This window comes from Erinaceus europaeus, chromosome 1, assembly GCF_950295315.1.
Source record: "Erinaceus europaeus chromosome 1, mEriEur2.1, whole genome shotgun sequence".
Lineage (NCBI taxonomy): Eukaryota > Metazoa > Chordata > Mammalia > Eulipotyphla > Erinaceidae > Erinaceus > Erinaceus europaeus.
This window is the reverse complement of record NC_080162.1, coordinates 92,672,890-92,685,188: the sequence shown is the minus strand read 5'-3', so window position 1 is coordinate 92,685,188 and position 12,299 is coordinate 92,672,890.

Genomic DNA, 12,299 nt, shown 5'->3' with positions numbered 1-12,299 from the left:
GCCAGATATTTGTCGGGATGCGGCATCATGTAAGTTCATTTCCCACGTCTACGCTCGACCGGACCTGCCAATGTACGTGGATATCTTCGTCCACCCTGTCCAATGCTTGACGTCTCGTGTTGGTCCCCTACGCCTACACTGAACTTCTCTGTTCCAGACTCTTGGAAACAGAGTTGGCAGTCAGCTGAGGTAAAGAACAAACACCTCATCACAGACCCCTGCAAGCGTCAACCCGGCTTTGACCTAGCACGTTATGACTGGGTCCTCCTCAACTGCTATCAAACAGGCCATGGCCGGTGCGCCGCTATGTTCCATCGCTGGGGAGCCAGAGATGACCCGAACTGCCTCTGTGGCTACAGACAGACTATGACCCACATAGTCAAAGACTGCCACCTCTCCAGATTCAAAGGAGGTCTCAAAACTTTACATCAGGCTCAACCTGACGCTGTTGACTGGCTACGGAAGAAGGGCAAACGCTAGAAGAGTTATGAAAAAGAATGAGCACTCTTTGAGAGAATGTGGCTGATTGTGAACATTGTTTCTGATTGTTATTTATTTATTTGTTTATTCACCTCCAGGGTTATTATTGGGGCTTGTTGTCTGCACTATGAATCCACTGCCCCTGCAACCATTTAAAATTTTTTTTAGTATTTATTTATTTTCCCTTTTGTTGCCCTTGTTTTTTTATTGTTGTTGTAGTTATTATTGTTGTTGTTATTAATGTCATCGTTGTTGGATAGGACAGAGAGAAATGGAGAGAGGAGGGGAAGACAGAGAGGGGGAGAGAAAGATAGACACCTGCAGACCTGCTTCACCACCTATGAAGCGAGTCCCCTGCAGGTGGGGAGCCAGGGGCTTGAACCATAATCCTTAAGCAGGTCCTTGCGCTTTGCGCTATGTGCGCTTAACCCGCTGTGCTACCGCCTGACTCCCCAACCATTTTTTTTTTTGATAGGACACAGAGAAACTGAGAGAGGAGGGGAAGATAGAGAGGTAGAGAGAAATACAGACGCCTGCAGACCTGCTTAGCCACTTGTGATGCAACTCCTCTGCAAGTGCGGAGCTGAGTACTCAAACCAGGATCCTTGTTTCTTGTACTTCTTACTATGTGAGCCTAACCCAGTGCGCCAACATCTGGTCCCTGATATTTATTATTTATTTATTTTAGATAAATGCAAAGAGGCATAATGAGACTATGAAAGAGACCACGGCAGCCAAGATTCCTTCTATATGACGGGAGACAGGATCAAACCAGTGTCGAGCACATGGCAAATGCAGATACTACCCAAGTCAACTGTTATATCAGTCCCTGATTAGCATTTATTAAAAGACTGATTGCTTGGTTTTTAGGAAAAAAAGACCAGAGGACCACTCAGTTTTGGCATGCACAGTTCCAAGGACTAAACTCATGAATGTAAGTCCTATCCTCTACTGTTCAGCGATTTCCTTGACCTAACTGCCATTTGTGATCACTGTGTGCAGGAGAACAATTGTTTTCCTCATTGCTTGTATTAATCAATCAACAATAGGTCAAGAAATCCAGTCTCTTTGTCTCTTCTGATAAATGACATTAGCTTATCAATTGAATACACTCATATTGTGTATTCTTCACAAATTAGGTTACATGTAGGATTTACCAATAGATACATAAATACAAATATCTGTGAAACTTGACTTGAAGCACTTGTTTAGGCTTTAACTCAATTTCCTTAGAAAATGTGAAAAACAGAGAGCTCCAATACAATAGCAGAGCCCCTCTGAACTGGAAATTACCTCCAGAGAAGCTATACAATTGAAAATTGCTTTTCTTCTATAACATGTTGTCAAATCTACTAAATTCTTGTGTATAGTTATATCTAAACAATTGACTAAATAAAGAGACAAGTCTCACTATCTTTCAGAATTTATCAGGTTCAGAAGCATCTTCTGAAACTTATATGTGATTCCAACTCATGGCTTAGTGAAGATTATTTGTGATTATTCTCTTCCATCCCAGTGTCTCCATAATTTCTTGGCAGCCTCTGTTAAGCTTTTCCTTGCCAGGGTCCTTCACTGTTCTTTTCTCTACCCTGATCATGCTCTGAACTGACACAGAATGTATTACAAAAAGAAGTAACAATTGGAATTTGACCTTAGACAGAACTTGTGATCTAAAATTTCTGACTTGTGGAATGGAATCAAGTCACTATCTTCACCACTGCTTTGTAAACATAATATGAGAAGATACAGCAAATGTATGTTTCTTTACCTCCTCCCTTTTCTGGATTCATATGACTTAACCAGAATTGTATACTTGCTGAACTAAAGAGTAATTTTTGGTAGAAATCCAAGATTTAGGTTTTCTTCCATGGTTAAGGATAAAACCCCAAATTAAGCAAATGAGAAAGAGAGATCTGTTGTGTTGTATTCATGCTTAAAAAAAAAACTATCGCATAATTACATTGCCTCAAAGCTATATAATTAGCACTTATAATTCTTATCCCATTATAGTATCTCTGAGCTAGCTCAAACATATTTTAAACTTAAGCAATAGTTGTATGGCCTATTATGTTTGTGAAAGTAGGGAAGAAAATACAAATACAATATAATTACAATTTAAGTAACAGTTGTTTTTATTGATCTTCTATTCTCCACCCCTGACTATAAGATGAAAACAAGATCTCATAGTTGTAGATATTCTCCATAGCTTGACTATGTGTTTCCTTTATTCTGAAAGTTATGACAAATAGGGTCTTAGTACATAATTTGAAATTTAATTTTTGATAGATCACTTCATGGAGATAGGGCACAATTGTCACAGATATACAGTTTCCTATCTTTCCATGATAGCTCTTAGACTTGTTTAATTTGTCTAGCTTTTGTAAAGAACCAAACACCATGATTCTGTTAATTTTTTTTGAAATGCTAATATGACTCCAATGTCTGGGAAGGACAGTTATCTCTCTAGCTGCCAGAAGATGTGAAATATAAAGATAGAGAGACACAACCCACCACCTCTTTATCTGTGATCTGCGCCTTGTTGTCTAGGTCAAAGCTCTATGGTCCTGGATAGGAGCACACCAGGAGTTTTCAGCTGGGGTGGACAGAAGAACATAGTCTAAAAGATGTCAAGTAGAATAGAATGATGGAGCAGAAAATCCAATTCCAAGTAGGCTAAAAACTGAGTCTATTTAAGGTATCTGATAGAAGGCTCAAAATTGGATAGGTTATAGGGCTTGGAGACAAAGAAGCTTTTCCTAAGCTGGTCATGATAGATCTTACCAGACCTATCAACTTATGCCAATGATACCAGGAATTGAGTTCAATGACAGGAAAAAAGAAAGAAGTTAAACTGAATAAGTGAATATCAACTCAAGAGTTAAACAGAAAGCTCCTTAACAGACAGAAAGAACCTTGTGGTTGCATCTAGGGATAGCTCCTCACTCTAGCATGACAAGAGGAGGGAGGAAGGGACTATGACTCCTTTTGGTCACAAATGCTCATTCCCAGTGGGAGTAGTTCTAGCTCCCACTAGTAGACATGAGGTCATTTAATCTGAAATTGGTAAACCTTTAAACTAGTTAAGGTGGAAGGATTGTCTCTAGGCTCTGAGATCCTGGGGGACCAGCAGACTGGAACATGAAGAACAGTTTTGTTTCAATGGTAAAGATGGCTTCAGTGCCATATTCTCATCAACTTCTGTACAACCTCATTGTTCAGAAGTACATGTTTAGAGAAGATTCACACACAGGGGTATCAAGAATTAATTATTTAGTGTAAAGAAAGTATGGTATTTTTTAAGATAAAGAGTTTCATGTAACTGCTAAGTACTATTATAATTAGCTATACAGATATATTTATTCTGTATCTACTAATTATACACAGAAGTATATTAATTTTTCCTTATCCATGCTCATTTTGCTTTTTGGTTATTTTTATATCAGGTACAAGGAGAAAGTCTTATCTCTTTCAGTATGGATTATATATGCTAGACTCCTCTCTGTCCAACTAATTTAGATAAACTAGATCCACCCTAGAGAAATTTGATTTAGGGGAGTGGTGGTGGGAGGAGTAGATAAGACCTCCTTGTCTAAGTGAGTTATAAATAGAGGAAAAATAAATGGAAAGTCCCAGCTGCTGTTAAAGGGAAAAAAGTGAGTGTGTGTGTGTATATGTAAGTGTGTGTGTGTGTGTGTGTGTATGTGTTAGTGTTCTCTTTTTACTGTATAATTAGCATGAGTAATTGTCTTCTCAGCTGGAAGTGTGTGAGTGAGAGAAGCAGAGGTGTAGAGGAAAGAAGACAAGTCTAGGACAGGAGAAGGTGCTATTCATTGAATTTCTCTAAGACAGAAGTTTCAGAATTAATGGGACATAATCAGCATCCTGGACCTTATGCGACAAATCAGTTGAAAGAGCTCCATAGATAACACATTATGGGTGAATTTAAGATAAGCAATGTCAGTATTTCATTTCTTCTTTGATATTTAATTACCCATTATATTTTAATGCTTCCAATCCATGATCTTCACATTATTTTTCTTGTTGTCTATACATTCCAGAAGATGTTCATCTGGTTTTTGGTAGTGCTCACCCTGACAATCTCTTAAACAACATTATTCTTCCTCCAGCCTGAGATCATGTTCTCAAATACAGGTTATATCATTCCAAGTCTGACTTACCCTGAAGAAAGCCTATGCTACAATGTGGTGCTAATAGAGAGGAGTGTTAATTTTCCAGTTATGGGATATCATCCTGTCTTTTCTTTGTTCATTATTCTTTGTTCTGTTTTATACAGTATGTTCACATACATGACCTCCCCCTCTCTCTCTCTCTCTCTCTCTCTCTCTCTCTCTCTCTCTGTTGTAACCATATTTCAGCTGCACAAACCAACATCCAACAAAAACTTTATTAGACTATCACAGACATGCTGTCTGGGCATGTTACCACCTAGTTCGACTCTAGCTCTGTTTTACCATAACAGAGAACTGAATGACTTCAAGGCAGAGTCCAGACTAGGGACTTAGTGCACATCATAATATTTGGAAGTACTCATTTTCAGGATGCTTTCCTACACTAGGGTGACTCTAAGAGTAAGGACCCCCTTAAAACTCAATTGCCTTCCCTTAACTCAGGTTCTCCTCCTGGTTCCCCAGACTTGACTCAGGAACACAGATGGAATGAACAGTGATCCTAGATATCCAGATGCTAACTCCTGGAATTTTTGACTGTTACTTTAATTTTAAAATGTCTTTATAAATGTTGCTTAATTTTAGAATATTGAGAGGAGGAGGTTCTCCTGAATTACCCACTTGAAACCTAAATGTGATTACAGTGTTCTTATAGAAGGGAAAATGTTGGAAGTATGTTATGCTTTATTAATTGTAAACAAAAGAAAGACTGGACCATGAATACGGCTGATGTGAGCAGCATTTGCCAGACCTATAGCACAGGATGAAAACTCTAAAGGAATTATGAGTACTAGTAACTATTTAAGGGACAGTTTGGCAGAAATAGCTCCCTTCGTATCCTTTTTGGCCTCATCTTCTCTGATTCCTCCCAGGATCCACTTGTTCTGAAGCTGAATATCAGTGGACATTTAGGGACTCATGGCTCTTGCCACAAGGCTGGCTAGCCTTCCTTTCTCTGCTTATTTTGCTACTATGGTTTTTAAGTATCTAATAAACCTGAACAAAAAAAGAGGTGTTTTTTTTTCCACTGGGAAATAGAGAATTTGAAAAACTAAGACAGAAGTAAGAGACTATGTGATTATCTTAGCAAAAGAAAGTGAGAATTGAAGACATATTGTGGGCTCTGAATCAGGAAGAATATACCAGACAAAGAAAGTGGACAGTCTCCAGAATATGGCAAAGGCAAGGAAACATTCTCTCTAGAGACTTCAAAGAAAGCATGACCCTACTGACACATTGATTTTGATTCTCTAAGAATTTAAAATGTGTGTATCTTATTAAGAATTAACTGACATATTAGCTTCAAATATACAACACTATGATGCAATATGAGTACATCTTGTAGAATATTTATTGAGGGGCAAGATGGTGGCACACCTGATTAAATGCATTCATTGCAGTGCACAAGGACTCAGCTTCAAGCACCTGATCCCCACCTGTAGGGAGAAACCTTCACAAGTGGTGAAGCAGGGCTGCAGGTGTCTCTTTGTCTCTTTCCTCCTCCAGCTCCTCCTCCCCTCACAATTTCTCTCTGTTATATCCATTAATAAATAAATAATGAAATAGAATATTTTCTGAAAAAAGTCTGGATAATAATCACCAAATATAAGGTGTGTGTGTGTGTGTTCACATGCACATGATAAGACATCAGCTTAGTGACAGTTTATTACAGCATATATAAGAAGTAAAGTAATACTCTAGCTCACCTCTTACTTAATTTCCCTCAAATTATCTGAGGTGCTAGTCTCTGAAGAAAATAATAGGGGAGGATGGTCGGGCGGTAGTGCAGTGAGTTAAGCGCATGTGGCCCGTGAAGAGCAAGGACCAGCGTAAGGATCCGGTTCGAGTCCCCAGCTCCCCATTTGCAGGGGAGTCGCTTCACAGGCATGAAGCAGGTCTGTAGCTATCTATCTTTATCTCCCCCTCTCTGTCATCCCTTCCTCCATTTCTCTCTGTCCTATCCAACAACGACATCAATAACAACAACAATAACTATAACAACAATAAAAAACAACAAAGGCAACAAAAGGGAGAAAAAAAGAAAATAGTAGGGGAGAAATATATATATATATTAATTAACTTTATTTATTTATCTATTGAATAGAGACAGCCAGGAATCATGAGGGAAGAGGGGTGATAGAAAAGAAGAGAGACAGAGAGACACTTGCAACACTACTTCAAAACTTGCAAAGCTTTCTCCCTGTAGGTGGGAATATATATCTTTCAATCATACTGTCCAGATTCAAAATCTTGACCTTTCCTTGACTCCGGTTCCCAGGTTTTTATCCCTCCTAGAGATTTGACATTCACAATTCCAAAGCTCAGAACTAATGGTGGAATGTCTGGATAAAGGATGTAAGTAGTGAGAAAATTTTGCTAAATATATATAAATATGCTTTATTTTCAAAAGGTCTATGAGAAAGATATGTTATTATACATATATATTAATTATTCAATAGTTATTTACAAGATTACAACATAATAAAAGTAAAATTCCACACTACTCCCATCACCAATGTTCTGTGCCCCAACACCTGTTCAAGAGTACCTACCATAGTTCTCCCACAGACTTGGATAGAGATTGATTATGTTTTATTTTTAAGTTCATGTGTTTTGATTATTTATAACTCAAGTACAAGTGAAATTGTCTACTTTAGTTTTCTTCCACCTCCTTATGGCACTAGCATAATCTTCTTCAGTTTCATGTATTTTATCCCAAAGGAAACAATACAATCTTTTTTAGTGCTGAGTATACCCCCATTGAGTATATATCCCATAATTTCATTGTCCAGTCATCTATTGAAGGGCATTTAAGCTGTTTCTATATTTTGGCTATTGTGAATAATGCAGCTATGAACATAAGGGTACATATTCAAATTAGTGTTTTCATATATTTTGGATAAATGCTTAGGAGTGGAATTGCTGGATCATAAGGTATTTCCATTTTCTTTTTCTTTCTTTTTTTTTTTTTTTTGCCTCCAGGGTTATTGCTGGGGTGCCTTCACTTTGAATCCACTGCTCCTGGAAGCTATTTTTTACCTTTTTTGTTGTCCTTGTTGTTTATCATTATTGTTGTTATCATTGCTATTGCTCTCCTTGTTGTTGGGTAGGATAGAGAGAAATTGTGAGAGTAAGGAAGAGAAGACAGAGAGGGAGAGAGAAAGATAGACACCTGCAGACTTGCTTCACTGCTTGTGAGGGGATCTCTACAGGCGGGGAAACCAGGGCTTGAACCAGGATCCTGGCGCGGTTCTTGTGCTTTGTGCCATGTGCACTTAATTCTCTACGCCACCAACCAGCCTCCAAGGTATTTTCACTTGTATTTGTTTGAGGACTCTCCATACTGTTCTCCATAGTGGTTGTGCCAGTTTGTATTTCAACCAGCAGCGTAATAGAATTTCTTTCTTTCCGTATCCTCTCCAACACGTTTCCTTTCTTGTCTTGTTGATGAAGGTTTTCTTCACAAGTGTGAGGTGAAATCTCAATGTGGTTTTAATTTGTGTTTCTTTAATGATGAGTGAAGTTGAACTTGTCCACATATGTCTGTGGGCCACGTGTGTCTCTAGAGAGCAATCTATTCATATCTTCTGCCCACTTTTTTGTTGGGCTATTATTTCTCTTTTTGTTGAGCTGTAGGAGTTCTTTATAGTTGTTTATATCAACTACTTATTGGATGTGTGTTGTGCAAATGCATTCTCTCAGTTTCTGGGTTGCCTGTTAATCCTTACTAAGTTTTGTTTGGATATGTAGAATATTTTTGATTTGAAATTGTCTTATTTGTTCAATCTTATTTTAGCTTCCCTTGCCCATAGATGGGGTAGAGTCTCTAAACTTGTCTTTGGTGTTAAAGTCCTGAAATGTTTCACTGATATGTTCTTCTATGTATTTTATACTTTAAGGTCTAATATAAACAGGTCTTTGATGCATTTTGAGAAAATTGTGGTGCATCATACTAATTAGTGGTCTAGTTGCATCTTTCTGCATGCATTTGGCCAGTTATCCCAGCACCATTTGTTGAGGAGACCTTTTCTCCCTCATTTGACAGCTTTGGCTCTTTTGTTGTACATTAGGTCCTTATATTTGTGGGTTTAGTTCTGGGTTCTCTCTCCTGTTCCATTGGTCCAAATAAAGTTTTTTTTGTTCCGCTATCATACAACTTTGTAGTATAATCTGAAGTCAGGAATTGTGAGAACAAGGCATTTTACATACTGCAATATTTACCAATCAAAGCAGTCTAGTTCACCATTCCTCAGTATGCAGGTAACTAAAGATAATTTGAATAAGTTAATTTAATTTGTCTAATTTCACAGTTAGTAATTAGTAAATCAAGGATTATCTTTCCTTTTCTAAATCAGGAGATTAAAGGCCCTCTCTTGGAGTTTATAGGATGCAGAATTTAACACGTCACCTATATTGAAACCTGCTCTGACAGTCACCAGTAAGACAGTTGTGTTCCTCTTGCCCTATCTCTGTTAATTACCTGTGGGGTGAAATTAAAGCCTTGACCACTGTGTAGGAAGTCTTCCTTGATATAAACCTGGCCTCTTGTTCCACTTGGTTAGTTTCACTATGGTTAGTTTCCCATATTCATTATGCTGCTCCACAAACACCCTGATGCCTCCCCATCCCCAGCCTCTGACATCACACTTGTTCCTAAAATATTCACCTGCCCCCATCTTCCTTGGCTGTAGGGAAATAGTTGTTTTTGCATATGCACACTTCATTTATTCTACAAGTACTAAATTAATTTTGCTTCCCTGTCTAAGTCTCTTCAGACATCTCTTAAGCAGAATGAGGACACCCTTCTTGGTAACCTCAAGCTTCCTTCTGAAACCCTATCCCACTCATCTATGATTGTTTACTTTCATTCTTCCAACACCCGACAGAATACGTATCTTATGAATTCTGTGCCTTTTCCCTTAAGTGACTTGCTTAGTGCCCAGTACATAAAGGTCACTCAATAAACATGTGATCAATGTCTGAATGAATTAATCCATAAATATTATCAAGTAGCATGTTGTTATTTATAATGCATTAATTTCAGTATCTCCAAATAGCACCACCTAAGATTTGCCCTCAGAGTGAGAGAAAGCCTAGGAGAATACTTCAGAGGCTAAATTCTAACCTGACTCTTTGAACAGGGTGAGGATGTACTGTAGTTATTTATTTTCTGTTTTTACATAGCATTTCAGTAACCACAGAAGAGTTATATGTCTTATAGAACACATTGACACAGAATGAGTATGCCTGGGAGAGTATATGGGGAATTGAAGATGAACATCAATTTACTGGGACCTGGAAATAAAAATTTCAAAGTAAGAAAAATCAGTAATAAGAAATGTCCCTTGAACTCAGAGGTAGATGAATGAATATGTCTAAGTAGTGAGGCTTTGGAGATATTCAACATAATCAGGGTGAGGGGAAGACTCATTTGATGAGTAAAGGTGGATATGGGGCAAAGAAGATAAACCTAAACAAACAAACAAAAACCATTTGTGAAAGATAATTCCTTCCTTTCTGCTTTTACTTTGCTTCTCTCACTTTTACCCTGTGGTAACCTGAAGGTGTACAGGGTTCAGGAAACTCATATTTTAAGAGGTTTACTAATTCAGTTTCTATCTTGGTTATTATAATCATAGTCCAAATGTTATATAATTTCAAAAACTAGAAAGGGTACAATGGTAGTGCCAAATCCTTGGAGCATTTGAATTAAGGCAATAATGATATATGGCGTGAAGAATACTTTTTATTCCTTCACCATAGATAAACAAGACCTACAAAATATACTTGGCCTAAGGATAAATAAAAAAGGCTCCAAATAAAAGAAATCACTCTATTTCCATTGTAGTGAAAATAGAAACAAGTAAGTCATATGGAGCAGAGGAAAGAATGTGTCTCCTGGGATTATAAAAGCCCTTGCCTTGTGGCTGAGTTCTGTTACTTGGTAACAGAAGCAGTAAACTTGCCTCAATCTTCTTGATAGAAGAGTGTTCATTTACATCATAGACTTGTATGTTAACATATTTTCTACTTTATACTCTCCCTTCTTCTAGGACCGTGAAGCATTTTGTCTCAGGCCAAACTAACATTCTCATGACTTCTGTTTTTTCCATGGTTTCTGCATCCTTCTACCTTGTGACTCTGATTTATATTTAATTTCAGACAATTTTGCCACCAACCTCTGGTTCCCACTCCATACACATTAAAAAGCAGAAATCTAATATGCTGCTTCTTTACTCAAAACAAAATAAAATGTAAAAAGTAAGTGAGCTTTCTCTTAGTTTGACCCAAGGCCTATCTGTTGTAAAGGGGCTAATTACAAGGTCATGGAGTAGTATATGTTTGATGAGATTCAGATTAGAGAATTGCATTTCTAGTACAGGAATTATGAGTGTATGATTCAACATCTTGAAAACAGAATTAGAGAACAGGAGAAAGGTATTTTAAAATGGTTCTTGAGACCAGAACATAGTTCATCCCTCAAATTTTACTTATACTGAAACCTAAAATAGACTAAGACTAGCACAAATTAAATGTGAAAAAATATATTAAAATTTTTGCTACTGGTGATTTTGTTTGGGAATCTACAACTCCCCTTTTTCTTCTAAATTTTTTGTTTCAGAACTTGTATATTATGAATATTATTGTCTTGTTATAACATTTCACTTTATTTCTGTGATTGTTTAAGAGAATTTTCCTGGCTTCTTCTGTCAAGCTTTTCCACTGGCATTAGGAACATAAACAGATATGACACTGATGGTGGGAATGGAACAGTTATGATGATAGGAAGTTCAAGAGGTAACTTTGGGAATCTCCAGTTTGTGGCAAGAGAAGTATCTTGAATGGGGCAATTCATTTTGCCAAATGTCAACTACCTTTAAACCCTTGTAAATATCTTTTTGTTGTTGTTGCTATTAGCATGATGATTATTCAGTCTGCGAGTCTGAGTCTCTAAACTCTCTTGTTAAGACCTCTAAGGAATTCCTTCCAAATTACAGCATTGAAGAGAAGCATTCTGCAATGCAATCACAAGCAACCTTAGGAAATGCCATTGATTCCTTGTTTCTTCTTGGAGGAAAATTTTAATGACTGTTATTGGAGATTTATCAATACAGCCTAAAACAGCAATCTACAGAAATTTTAAGCTGTCTCTGAATAGTCCTAGTGATTATTTTGCATTATAGCAATGCCTTCTCTCTTTAAACACTCCCCTGAAAAGTTAGGCTTCTTCATGAACAAATATTTCTTACTTACAAACCGCATTTAAAAATTAATAGTCAGTAAGGTAAATCTTAGTGCCATTGAGAGGAAATAAATGTTAACATAATATTGTTATTGTATAAATAGTACTTTTATCTCATTCTAAAGCACACTTATTTACTGTGTCACTGTAATTTGCAAAGTGTTGTAATTTATATACTCATGCATTCATTCTTTCACTCTACAGACACTTATGGAAAGTCTAGAAGAATTATAACAAACTTCTAAAGGACTATTGGAATGACAACAATAGCAAATTGTAGTTGGGATAGGCAGTCTTCTCAGTATTTGAAATAAGTCAGGAGATCAAATTCTTGCCCTCATAAAATTTGTATTCCCATAAAATAAATAAAATTAAAGAAGATACACTGA